Below are 13,347 nucleotides of genomic sequence, written 5' to 3' on the forward strand. Positions count from 1 at the left end.
CCGACTCCGTGGGACCCCAGAGACAGCAGCCCACCAGCTTCCGCCGTCCCCGGGATTCTCCAGGCAAGAACACTGGAGTGGGTTGCCATTTCAATAAATGTCCCTCAGATTCTCCAATGTGGAATTCAACCCCCTCAGCCTTTTGCATCCTCTTATGGGAGTCTCTGCCAGACCTGGACCGTCTTGCAGCTGTGCATCTCCCACGGACAGAGTGCAGAGACAGAAGTTTCATTTTATTTGTTTTTCTTTCTTCCCCCTTTCCTGACCATACGTGCTATCTAATCCAGAAAACATCCAGATCGTAAAAACATTGCCTTTGAAGCCAGAGGCAGGAGAAAGAAAGGGATGCAACCTAAACTGCTTCTCTCCAGCCATTCACCCTGGGGAGAAATCTTCCTCTCCTAAACTCTGCCCCACACACGTGCACAAGATGGCTTTGTGGGGTCTTCCTGAGGCAGCAGAAAATCCCAAGGTTTCTGAGTACCCCCCTCGCCGCTCATCCTCCTCTGCACACACATTTGGTACACGCCAATGTGAGCATCAGGGCTTACCTGGTGGCTCACAAGGAGAAGAATCTGCTTGCAATGCAGAAGAACCGGGTTTGATCCCTGGGTGGGGAAGATCCCCTGGAGAAGGGCATGGCAACTCACTCCAGTATTCTTGCTTGGGAAATTCCATGGACAGAGGTGCCTGAGGGCTATAGTCCATGGGGTCTCCAAGAGCCAGACACTATTAAAGCGATTTAGCACAATGTGAACAAGAGATTTACTTTCAGTGCTGAGCCTTGATGTCGGAGCAGTCAAAGATGTCCTGTTCATCTGTTCTACATAATTTTATAAGTCAATTTTAATGTAGTCAATTTGACAACGGCGGTGGAGATCCAGAGTGACAGAGGTGGTAGGGATTCCCTCCCATCTGTTTTCGGTTACAATTACCCCCTTTCACCAGAGTGAGCAGACAAGAGGGAAGCTGTCATAGGCATCATTGCCTGACCCCTTGGCCATGTACCTGGGCCAACGGTTCACGACGCTTCTGCATGGACAACTCAGCCTCCTGCTGGGTTTCTGCCGTTGGAGCTGATGGAAAGGGGATGAGACTGACATAAATTGAGCTCCTACTATGTTTCACATGCTTTGACTTATACTCACTCTTGTAATTTTCATAAAAATTCTATGTGGGACACAAAAAATCTTACAGATGAGACAACTGAGGCTCAGAGAGGCTAAGTGACTTGCCCAGTATCACACACAACTCTTATGTAGCAGAGGTGAGATGTGAACGCTGGTCTGATTCCCAAATATACATTCTTTCTGCTGTCCCCTCCCAGACTCATCCATAGTACTGGCAAGCATGAAAAAAATCTATGCTTTACCTCTATTAGGATTTACCTACTCTCTCTACTAGAGCTGAAGGTTGCCATCCAGGTGAGAAAGAACTGCTTTGGGAGCCTAAGAGCAGGTGGCATAGGCTGGAGTGTTTTGGGAGAAAGAATCTGTGTCCAGGTGACACCTCACTGGAGACGTCACAGGACACTGCCACAACCTTGCCCCTCCCTTGGCTAGCCAGGTTTTAGCAGGTAAGAGGTAGCTAGCTCTTGGGTAGATATCTTGCTTGAGGAACCTTCCAGAGGAAGATGGGGAATGGTGTTCCAAGAGCTTCAGAGATAAGGGCAGGGGACCCCTGGCATCCTGTCCTTCTGAAACTGAAGGAGGTCCCTGATTGATGAGACCGGCCTCTCCAGGCCCTGGAATGCACACCTGCCTCCTGTCCAGGAGTCTCTCCTGATGTGGCATCAAACATGCTGGGTGGCTACAGTGACTGGTGGCACCTGCAATCTTCCCATTTAAATGTCCCAAGCTGAAACTGAGCTCCAATCCTTTGGACACCTAATTCGAAGAGCTGACTCATTGGAAAAGACCCTGATGCTGGGAAAGACTGAAGGCAAAAGGAGAAGGAGGCAACAGAGAATGAGATGGTTGGATGGCATCACCAACTCAATGCACATGAATCTGAGGAAACTCTGGGAGATAGTAAAGGACAGAGGAGCCTGGCGTGCTGCAGTCCATGGGTTGCAGAGTCAGACACGACTTAGCAACTGAATAGCAACAACAAATCTTCTCATTTAAACTGAGCACATGTGAGACAGAGGCAGAGACCTCATTTCTCATTTTTGAAAGACGGCAACTGGTAACTACAGCCAATGGCCTCGTAAACCTTACTCTCATGTTAGCCAGGAGCCCCTCAGAACTTTTAAGACAAAGGAACCATCAGAGGAAGAGAAGGAAATAAAGCATCTGAAGCACTCAGAGAAACAAGACAAGAGAGAAAAATGGAGACTGTGGGTATCAGCTGTCTCTGGCATACAAGGAGAAAGCCTCAAAGACTGAGAGCATCCCACTACTGATAAGCTCTCAGACGTGCCCTTGGGCAAACCTTCCTGACGCCCCAGGTTGGAGGACCTGATGCATCCTACTAGCCCCCAGTCCTTGTCTACAATTAGCAGTGGGTGAATGAAAGGAGTCTGAAGTGGGAGCACCAGTCCTGGTTCTACACAAACTAGCTGTGGGACCCTGAGCAAGTAAGTCCCTTTCCTGCCTAAGTCTCTGTCTCCATCCATTAAAAAACAACAACAACAAAAAGCCCTGGGCTTCCCTGGTGGTCCTATGGTTAAGAATTCATCTTGCAATGCAAGGGACACCGGTTCGATTCCTGGTCTGGGAAGATACCACATACTGCGGAGCAACCAAGCCTAAGGGTCGCAACTACTGAAGCCTATGCACAGAGCCTGTGCACTGAAAGAAGAGAAGCCACTGCAATGAGAAGTTCGCACACTGCAAAGAGCAGTCCCTACTCGTGCAACGAGAGAAAGCCCTCATGTAGCAATGAAGACCCATCACAGCCAAAAGATCCCTCCCCCTCCCCCACCCACTCCCTCATCCTCCTTGATTTCTTCCAGGTCCAAAGCTATGAGGTGTTGCCTGTATCTTCTGTCATAAATAAGGCCTAGACCCTGCACACTGACCTCTGACCTTTGAACCTGGACTAGGAACTCCTCTTTCCTTGAAGCCTCGGCCACACTATGTTTCCAGATCTCTGGGAATGTGTTCCATCAACTGGGACATGGGAGGAGACTAGAAAAGCATTCTAATAAATGTTATTTCTAGAAAGAAGCCTCTCTACCTCAAATCCATCCTACACTCCATTGCTAGATGAACTTCTCAAAACCAAGGTCTGTTCAATGTCACTCTTCTCCCTAGGACTTCAGTGGCTCCACGCTGCCTGCCGAACTCTGAGCCAGGCACACAAGACCATTCTTGATCTAACTCAACTTGCTTTTGTCTCCCTGCTATTGCGGGTCCCTATCTGTGCCACCCACTCCCCCATCTCTTTGAATCACACCCAACCCACAGGGTCCTTCTCAAATCTTCCAAGATGATTTTAGACCAGCTGGGCTTTGTACTGTGGTTTTGTAAAATGTGTCTGTCTCCTGTCCCAATACAGGATGCTCCAGGATTCAGCAGAGTATTTGACACGAACCTAGCATTCTGTGACTTTAAAAGAATGAAACTAAAAGAGAATGAATTGTGTTCCTGGATTCTGATACAGCAGCTCTTAGGGGTAAGTAGAAAAAAGACTTGAGGAAGGTTTTGTTGCAGATAGATTGGGATTTAAGGAGATTCCCTAGCGGTCCATTGGTTAGAACTCTGTGCTTTCACTGCCAAGGGCACAGGTTTGATCCCTGGTCAGGGAACTAAGATCCCTGTAAGCCCTGTGGTGTGGTAAAAAAAAAAAAAAGATATTTAAGGGTCCTTTCCACCCAGAGACTTTGTGTTTTATGCAGAGTAGGTTGCACTTCTTCAAAGAAGGCTCTTTAATTTCCTAATAAATCTTGGAATGCTGGCCTTGATGGTCCTGTGACAGCTCTACCTAGAAGTGAGTCTATCATCTAGAGAAGGTTCTAAGTCAGCAGATGGCTGAGGCAAGGCTAGGAGGCCTGGGGACACTGACAGCCCTGCACTCCTGGTTATCCTTGTAGATGAGACATCGGCTCGGGAAAAGCCAAGCACCCTGTCCTTGCCTGACTGCAGCTGGCCCGGAGCCTTTGAGCAGGGCAGCTGCAGGCCCTCTGAGGGGAGGGGCGCCGGCAGCTGGGGTGCCTTCCTGGGTCCCTAGGCTGGGGCCCTCCCTTCTCTGTGCAGGTGGAGGGCTGGGGACTCTGCCCACTGGCTCTTGTTTTCCCCACCTGCCTGCAGTGCGGTTTGCCTGCCGGCGCCGACAAGGCGTAGGGGCTGGGGGAATTTGATCAGCAAGGAGGGGGAGGTTGTCTCCCTGAGATATGAGCACAGTCTAATCCCTCCCTCCCTCCTCCAGGGCAGGCAGGCTTGCTGCTGAGATGCTGGGCAGGCAGGGGAGCAGACAGGAGCTGAGGCTGAATTAGCTGAAGGTTACCATGGGTCAAGAGGTGCCCTGGTTGCCTAACTGTCCTTCTGAACCTGTGCTGCCCTGACCTCTTGACTGCTAAGGTGCTGAGGCAGATGTGGCCCAGGCATCCTCCAGGCGCTGTCTCTGAGCGATTGGTGGAAGGTCAAGGGCAGGTTCAGGGCTCCTTCACCCAGACTTATGCCCTTTGATATTCTCAGCATGGTTCCCTGGTGTCCCTACCTCCCTAGCTGTGCAGAGGCTTCTGTTCACAGGGTTTCCCCATTATCTTTCTTGAGAAAAGGGTGGGAGGGAAAGGAGGCCGGGTCATGGGCCCACCAGGTTTTAAGCCAGCTGGGGTTGGCACTGAGTTCTTCCAACCTCTCCCAAGAGACCAAACAAATGTTATCAGTGACTCAGAGAGCCTCCTGTCAAGGTCACTCTGTTCTGCCTGATGCTGTCTCTGCTGTTTGACGAGAACTGACTCTGCTGTCCACCTCCCACCAGCTCCAGTGCACTGCCCAGGCACTGGGTGACCTCTCTCCATGACAGTCTTGACCCCTGGCTGGAGATCACGGGGCCTTCCATGCCAGGGCAGAGGGCCTCCAGGTTTCTGCTTCCTTCGCTGTTCTGTTCTTTTGTGGTATTAACCCTTTCCCTCCCTGAAACTTCCTCACCCAGATAGGAGACCAAGCCCTGAAAGCTCCCTTGGGATTCCTCCTCTTCTCATGTGCCTGAGATCCCAGACCCTATGGTCCTAGGGCAGCAGGTAAGGAAGTGTTAGTCTCTCAGTAGCCCCCCATACTCCTCTGTTCATGGAATTCTTCAGGTAAGAATACCTGAGTGGGTAGTCATTCCCTTCTCCAGGGGATCTTCTCCACCAAGGGATCAAATCTGGATCTCCTGAATTGCAGGTGGATTCTTTACTGTCTGAGCCACCAGGGAGGGAGACCTGAAATGGCTGGCTAGGAAGGACCACCATAGCCCTCACTACCCTCAATCTCGACTATGTGGGGCTCAGCCCCGAGTATGTCCAGGGCCTGGTGCTAGGCACAGGGGGCATGACACACTTTCCTTTTCAAGAAGTTTATCTCTGAGAATTCCTGGGCAGTTCAGTGGTTAGGACTCCAGGCTTTCACTGCTGAGGGTCTGGGTTCAATCCCTGGGTGGGGAACTAAGATCCCACCCTTGCAATATTGCTAAAAATAAAATTTTAAAAGTTTATCAACTAGGCAGGGAGGAAGGATATATAAGTTACATTTTAATTCATGGGAACAGATGTTCAAGGGAGAAATAAAGGACCAGACTGGGCAGGGCAGCCCCAGTAGTGAGCATACCCCTCTTACCCTGGAAGGCCTGGGTCTCCTAATAGTCCAGCACCCACTCACCTATGGCCCATTGCCCCACCACCCAGGGTGGCTGGGGTCACAGGGACAGGTGCTGGCAAGCCTGAGCTTTGTTCTCCTGCCTCCCTTGCTTTCTCTTACCTCCTTCCCTCTCCCCTTTCCTTGCATGCCTATGCTCAATTCTCTCTCTCTTCAGCAGGAATATAATGTTCGGCTGCTTTCCACCCACTCTCTGAATGCTGCCAGCGAATAATGACTAAGGTGGTGGGTGGAAGTACAGCAAGTTGAGACCAATTTAGCAGTCCGGGGTGCCAGGAGGAGGGTGATTTAGCAGCAAATAGCTTTGCAAACAGCAAGGAGAGTGAAGATGCCCCCAAAGCCAACAGACCAGTGAGCCAGGTGCACAGCCCTGCCCAGGTGCCTAGGGCAGGGACTGCCTCAGCTGCCTGGCAGCCTGTGCAGGGAGGTTAGGTCATGTGAGGGGCAGGACTTGTCCTGAAATGCCAATTCATTTTCAGAGTCATGCCCACCCCCGATCTCAGCTCTATTTTGGACGTCTTTGAGGGGTCCACGTTCCTGTACACCCCTGGGGCTGGCAGTTTCACTAGTTAGGTCCTTCTTCTAATGGATGCTGGGGCCTCAGAGGATCTACAGCCCTGAGGGGCTGATGGGAACTGGAAAGACTGCTCTGGGCATGGAAGAAACAGAGGTCCTGTGGTTTTGGGGGAGGGGGCTGCCCCCAGCATGCTGTGGACCATGCCCCAGAGAGAGGCCAACCCAGGTGGACACTGGTGTGGGGCTTGCAGGGCAGGCCAGCTGGGAGTCTTGAGGACTGGTATTATGGGATATGACTGCAAGTGTGGTGGGTATCAGAGGAGAGCTTACCTGAGATGAAGAGATGATGAGAATGCATGGGATGTGTGTGTGTCTGTGTGCGTGTGCGCGCGCGCGTGCATGTGTGCACATGTCTGCCCACAGTCATCTTAAAGGCAGTTCTCTTCTTCCACAGTGATTAGCTGACATGGAAGCAAATCTGTGGGTGATCTGGGGAGGGCGGCTCTTTCCTGCCTTTGTTCCAGACGCTGGACGAAACCCACATCACATCTGTTCAGACACCAATTTGGCCTGTCACTTATGAAGAAAAATCACCTCTCTGCTGGACTGATTAGGACAATTAGTTTTAGCTGTTAGGGTACGTATGCACCCGCACATAAACATACACACTCACTCTCTCCTCTGTCTCTTTCACCCTCTCCCCATTCCCTGCCCCGCCCCGCCCCCCCCCCCCCCCCCCCCGACTCCCTTGCCTCCCCTACTTGGAGCCCCACTGCACTCTCTTGCCACCAACCCTCCATCCAATTCTGTCATCTGGGAGGCAGCCTCCGTATGTGACCACCCCTGAAGTCTGGTTTCCACACGCTGCTCACACTACCAACGAAGAGACCGCTAATCCCATTTTAGTTTAGGACTTTGTTGCATATGGATAAGGTGGGAACACTGAATTAGATTATAGATGAAAACTCGGTATTCCAATGAAATGTCATTAATTCAGACTCTGTGAAGACAAAATCTGCATAATTTCAACACGGCATGTACTAAACCTTATGAGTTGACTAGCTATAAAGAGAAAGAACCGACATAAAATACATTTCATTCCTTAAAGTGCATCTCAAGTAGAGATGCCATTATGCCAGATACTTGTTTCTTGTTTATTGAGCTTAAGCTATATGCATAACAAGTGCTTGGGGATAAGAAGGGGGCGAACAGAAAAAGGGGAGAAAAGTCTAAGACTTTCATCAAGCTTGAATTATAATAAATATGGAAGTAAACAAGTTCTTATAATTTTAAAAATCTTTCTTCTTTCCGTACGTTAAACACTTGACAACAATTCACTGAACCTAAATCTATTTACTTAATTCGGCTGCGTGGTTACTGCTCGGATTGGGAGTCAAGATAGAGCAGTTCAACCCTGAGCATTCCACTTAAAGTCTTGGGTAAAACTCCTTTACTTCTCATCTAATTTTCTCATCTGTCAAATTGCAGAAGAAATCTCAGAGTTGTAAATAATAATAATAATCCTTTTGAAGTTAAAAAGTGCTATTAAAATCATTACAATAGGAAACCCAGGGATGGTCAGGCTGTCTGGTGGGAGCCTATCATCTGGCAGGAAGTAAGAAAGAGAAGTAGGATGAAGATTGCAGGTACACAGGCAACTATGCAAAGCAGCAGCAGCTAGAAGCCCAACTCACCCCACCTGACTCTGGATGACAGTCAGCAGGCCGACTTTTCCGCACCCCTGGAAGAGCCCATCCGTGGCTAAGCTATACACTCACTCTGCTGGAGGCAGTTGTAAAGAGCAGAGTTACCTCCCACCCGGCATTGCCCAGTTTTGTCTGGTCTGCATGGCTGGTCAAGCCAGTTAAAAGGAGGTAACAGGCTCCCTCCAGGGGCTCCCCTTGGAGAGAGAGACTCATCTCCTGGACTGTGAACTTGCATCTGGGAGCTATGACCTTGTTGCTGCTATGCTTCCTCTCTATAGGAAAGGTATAAATTCCTTCCTTAGGTTCAACTTCAAGGTCTCATTCACAGCCACCTCCACCCTAGAGTTTTCTAGCTTACCTCCCTCCTGGGGAACAGCTGCCATATTCAAAGTTGTCCCGATCTAGTTTTCAACGTACTTGTCACTGACTCATGGGGGCTGGCTCCTCCTCAATCCTCATCACAAGTTTTATTTAGCAAGACCATTATTTAGTCATTTTGTTTATCCCCCATCACCTTGGCACCTTGCATGGATAAGACTTTTAATAATGAAGCAACTTAGGACGCATGCACCTCCATATAAGGTGCCAGGGAGATGAGGGATAAACTGGGCTTCCCTGTTGGCACAGTGGTAAACAATCTGCCTGGTAATACAGGAGATGCGAGTTTGATTCCTGAGTTGGGAAGATCCCCTGGAAAAGAAAATGGCAATCTATTACAGTATTCTTGCCTGGAAAATTCCATGGACAGAGGAGCCTGGTGGGTTATAATCCATGGGGTCATAAAATAGGCAGACATGACTGAGCACAAGAATGAAAGAACGCGACACATGAGATTTTCAAACTTGGGTGATGATCTTTGAAAGGAAAATGAAAATCATCAAGGATCCCTGAGAAATCATGTGAAATACTGACATGAGGAATAACGGGGTGGTGCAAAGAGCATGGGAAAGGAGTCACCAGACTCTGAACCGTGTGACCTTGGGCAAATCACAGCCTGATGACCTCCCCAAGCATGGGAGCAACTCATACTCCCAGCAGAACTGTGAGAGTGTCCATTCCAGAACAGTGTTTTTTAAACTGCAGCAGCACAAAAATCTATTCAAAAGCCAGATCAGTGACCCACCATGTAAATCGTCTAAAGATGTCCCAGGCAGTTGGAAAGATTTCCCAGGTTTGTTGGCCAGACCCCAGAAACACCTCATCACTGCCCTGGAACCACTGCCCCCTGGGGGTTCCAACTGCAGGATTTTGAAACCTCAAATCTAGATCACACCTATCACCTCCTACTTGTATAATTATACTTCTCGGTCGAAGGACCTGGAGATATAGTGCGTAGGCTGGCAGGGTGGGTGGAGGCTGGGTTTTCTTTAGGCTCCCAAACTACTGGAGGCAGGAATCAGGATGGAGGAGCTCCAGTTAGACAGAAGCCCTGAAACAGCTGGCCCAGTAATACAGACAGGAAAATCAGAGGTCATGCCAGTCAAGTGTCCTTCAGCAGAAACCTGATGCTGGGAAAAGTGCTCCCACCAAGTCTCTGATACCTCTTTTATGTCCAGTTATTTTATTAAACACGCATTTCCTAAGGACTTCCTCCTAGAAGCCAAACACTACTCTGAACTGGGAATTGATGACACAATCTCTGCCTGTAGGAACTTTGGAGGCTCTTCAGGAGCCTGTGGGTAAATGCCAGGAGAGCAAGGAATGACGGGAAGGCAGGTGACCCAGACTTAAAGAGAGAAGGGACAAATTGTTGGAGGAGTTGCTCCTGTATGGTTAAAACCTGAAGTACAAACGGGGGCTAGTTGGGTGGAGGTAGAGGAAGAGGGCAAGAATATTTTGCACAGAAGAAACATGTTCAAAAGTAACAGAAGAATGTGCAAAGAGCCAGGGTCAGCGCTAAGCTGAGCTGAGACCCTTGCTTCTCCATTTCCTATCCTAGCAATGGGATTGACGTCGCCTCCTCTAATAATCATACATACCCTGTGGGGCTGTGCTGAGAATTAAAGGAGATAATGAGCCAAAAGTACTGGGCACACAGGGTACTTAGTGAAGGGTATTAAATGTTGCTAAATATTTCCCACTACACTAGTCTGTAAGCTGTGTAACCACTGGCTTGCCATCACAGGTTTATTCATCCTTGTAGACTCACTTTCAGGCCCAGGGCCTTGCCTTTTGTAGACACCGAATGAATATTTTTAAAATGAATGTTGAAAAAGTGCAAAGGAGTATATCTATGTTTTGGGGATCAAAAAGCCATTTTTCCATAGCTAGAGCCCATCTATCTCTGTGGCCATATAGGCAGATGCATGGTTTCTCGAAATAGCTCAGCAAATTTTCCCCTCACATGGTCCCAATGCACTGGCTCTCCCCAAGCCACACTACCTAGCCGCCCCCCTTCAACGGCAACTATCCTGACACATATCCACAGGGACACATGGGCAGACAAGGGGCTCTTCCTATAGACAGACAGGAGCAGAAGCCGAACTATTAAAACAGGTTCTACCTTGTGAAGCACAGAGGCTGCCATCAACATTCAAAAACCCCACCATCTCAAATGTCCCATCCTCCCTCTTGCTCACATGCTGGAACCTTCAAAGAGACACCCTTCTTTTCCAACCTGAGTTTCTTCTCATCACCAACAGATGAGTGTCCCCGGCTCACATCCACCCAGCCCTGATCCCTTCTGCTTGGACTCCTATTTGTTATGCCTGACTTTGCTCCCATGAACTGTGGACCTCAGGAAAGTCCTGCCGCTCTGTGGCCTCACTTTTTTCACTGTCAGAACACAGAGAGTCAGCGATGCTCCATGCTCACCTGGTAGTTATGTCTCAAGGGTAAGGGAGATAACAAATGAGATAACGTCTATGATGCACAGAAAACACCTCAAGAAGAAAGGCTCTGGATAAATACAAGGTGTAAACGCCACACCTGATTAGCGTGTATGCCTCTGTCCACAGACTTCAACCATAGATTCCTCTCTCCTCCATCCCTGAACATAAACACCCTTCCTGCCTGTAATCACTGTCTCTGCTACACATCTTCACGTGCGTACATATACCCACAGACTTTCAGCACCTATATTTCCCCCAACATGCCCAGGGAAAATTTTTTTTTTTTAACTCAGAGGAAGCTCAGTTTACAAACGCTCCCTTGCCCCTACACACAGGCTCTTTTTCAGGACGCAGGAAGAAGTGCCAAGCAGACAGCTTATCTCTCAAGCAGGGCATTTCAGCTCCCACCATGTGGCTTCAGGAGATCCTTACCTGGCACAGCTCCTGCCAAGGGCTTTCCAGGACGAGGTAACTCCTTACTAGTTTGCCAGTACCCAAGACCAGAACAGAGCAGCTGATGGCAGCGAGAGGATGTGGCTGGAAGGCCAGAGCAAGGACCCAGACACTTTAGATGCTCAGCGCCCTAAGTACTGCTCATTCCTGGGAAATTAGGGCCCCGAAATCAACGAATCAGGAGCACTTTCCTAGGCACGACACAATCGTGAGCAAGCAGACCGCTCAGGTCCTCCCAGTTTAGTCCTTTCCACGTGGAGCATCAACCGGAAAGCCTGTAGTGGTTGGTGCCTGTTGCTGCTGAGTTCTGTGCTCTAAAGGCTGGAGTTAAGCGTGTGGAAGGGTGAGTGTGTGTGTGTAGGGGAGTGGGGAGAGAGTGAGGGGCTGGCTGCCTGTGGTGGGTGAGGGAAAGAAATGAATGTGATATGTGTGTAGGTGGGAGACTGTGTGTGTGTGTTGCTTTGGCTGAATGAGTCCAGGCAGTGCTAATTTGCTTCACTCGTGTCCGACTCTGTGAGACCTTGTGGACTGTAGTCCTCCAGGCTCCTCTGTCCATAGGATTCTCCAGGCAAGGATACTGGAGTGGGTTGCCATGCCTTCCTCCAGAGGATCTTCCTAAGCCAGGGACCGAACCGGTGTCTCTTACCTCTAACCTGCATTGGCAGGGAGGTTCTTTACCACCAGCGCCACCTGGGTAGCCCCAAGCAGGCAGGGGGCCACTTAAATACCCAGGTTCATCACCCACCTTCTCTATCGATCTCAGCCCCTGTGACCTATTCCTTCAGTGGAACATTCTAAACCTCCAGCTGCACCCGTGTCCCCGCCACCAGTGCAGACACACACAGCCCGTCTCCAAAGTTCCAGACAGCAAAGTTCAGTGGCCCGGCCGCGGCTGTCAGACCCTGCCTGCACATCTCCCGCTTCCTCATTTCTGGACTTCAGTGTCACCCAACAACTCTGCCCTCGTAGATCAGACTCGGGACGGGGAGTAGATAAACCCGGTCTGTAGGAGACAAAGCCGGAAGGACGGGCGCACCCTCCTTTCTTCCAGGCGGGGACCAGACTCGCCGCACGAGCCCGGGCAGAGGGGAGACCCTGACAGTTACATGCGGAGACAAAGACACCTGGACAGACGCCGGCACAGACAGACAAAGACCCACTGACGCGCTGGCACGCCGCGGGGAGCGCAGTTTCCCGGGAGCCCGGCTCCCTCCTTGGGAACTGAGCGAGACCCCTGTCCACCTCACCTTATCTGTCCCTGCTCCTGGGGCTGACTTCAGGTTTTTTTCTTTTCTTTTCTTTTCCAGTGTGTTTGGCGATGTGCTCCCGTCTCTCTTCTCGCGCTGGCCGGGCGGGTCCCGAGATTGCTCTCGGCTCCGGCTCGCTAGATGAGGCGAGCAGAGAAACTTTCTACCTCGCCTCCCGCCCGGCGCCGCCCGGCCGCCTGCCCGCTCGCTGGCTCCCTGAGCGCCGGCCCCAGCGCGGGTCCGGGAGCCTCGGGCAGGCGGGAGGGCAGGGCGGGGCGGGCGGACCGGGGCGGGGTTGGGGCCGCTCATTGGCCGGGGCGGGGCGGGGCGGGGCGGGGCGGGGCCGGCGCCGGCGCCGCTCGTTGGCTAGGGCTGCCGGCGGCTCTTCCCAGCGGCTCGGCGGCCTTTGTTCCCAACTGACAGCTGGGGTTGCCCTCCACCTCCCGCTCGCCTGCATCCGCCTACCGCGCGGGGTCCCGACTCCCCCAACTCTTCGATCTCACTTTCAGCAGATCCCTCCGGGTAGCCCCGTCTGCTCGATCTTTTTCTCCCCCCTCTTTTTCTTCCCCCATTCCTTTTTTGTCTTTTTCTTATTTCCCCCTTCTTTTCACAGCCTTCTTCTTACAATGTTTCATTTTCCCCAGCACCATCTCCCCACTTCAGTCCCCTGGATTTCTAGGTTCAAAGAAGGCACCAGCAGCCTGGTAAGAGGCATTGGCTCGCCAGGATTGCAGGTTGGAGCCTAGACCACTGGCACTCCCACTCCGAAAAGTTTCAGGTGAAAGTTGAG

At 50.8% G+C, this 13,347-nt stretch overlaps 1 protein-coding gene across 1 annotated transcript in view; it reads right to left on the reverse strand.

The window, feature by feature from the left end:
* LZTS1 (leucine zipper tumor suppressor 1) overlaps positions 1 to 12,812 on the reverse strand; it is a 67,127-nt gene extending 54,315 nt beyond the window's left edge. Inside the window, exon 1 of the mRNA XM_027549787.1 lies at positions 12,558 to 12,812. The gene's annotated coding sequence lies outside the window, so the exon portion shown is untranslated. The remainder of the gene's footprint in view (positions 1 to 12,557) is intronic.
* Positions 12,813 to 13,347: the final 535 nt, after the last annotated feature.

This window comes from Bos indicus x Bos taurus, chromosome 8 (assembly GCF_003369695.1).
Source record: "Bos indicus x Bos taurus breed Angus x Brahman F1 hybrid chromosome 8, Bos_hybrid_MaternalHap_v2.0, whole genome shotgun sequence".
In the NCBI taxonomy this organism is placed as follows: domain Eukaryota; kingdom Metazoa; phylum Chordata; class Mammalia; order Artiodactyla; family Bovidae; genus Bos; species Bos indicus x Bos taurus.